Raw genomic sequence first — 561 nt, 5'->3', positions numbered from 1 at the left:
GCAAAGACGTTGAGGGTCGGGGCGGCGGGGGTGGGGGCACGGGGGCGGTGGGGGCGACGGGGGTGGGGGCGCGGGGGCACGGGGGCGGCGGGGGTGGAGTCCGGCGAGGGTCGGGGCGGCAGCAGCGTGGGTCTGGCGAGGGAGAGAGGGACGAAAGGGGATCTCTGGCGAGGGAGAGGGAGGACTTAGCTATAGGGGGAAGCTTACTAATGGCGCACCACCCGTCGGTGCGCCATTAGAAATCTTTTTTTAGATAGCAATGGCGCACCCACCGCCGGTGTGCCATTAGAAATCTTTTTTTAGATAGCAATGGCGCACCACCAGGCCGGTGCGCCATTAGTATATTTATTATTATTATTTTTAATAAATGAATATGAATATGAAACAGTAATATTTTTTATAAAAACAGTAATAATTGTTGTTTAACAACAATTGTAGTCTACAATTTTTTATAATTATTTTTAGAAAATGAATATGAATATGAAACAGTAATATTTTTTTATTAAAACAGTAATAATTTTTTAAAAAATATCATCAAATTTGTTATTTGAAAATATCATC

Source organism: Triticum dicoccoides, chromosome 5A (genome assembly GCF_002162155.2).
Source record: "Triticum dicoccoides isolate Atlit2015 ecotype Zavitan chromosome 5A, WEW_v2.0, whole genome shotgun sequence".
Taxonomy (NCBI): domain Eukaryota; kingdom Viridiplantae; phylum Streptophyta; class Magnoliopsida; order Poales; family Poaceae; genus Triticum; species Triticum dicoccoides.
The sequence above is the reverse complement of the archived record's forward strand: the minus strand, read 5'-3'. Positions refer to the sequence as shown.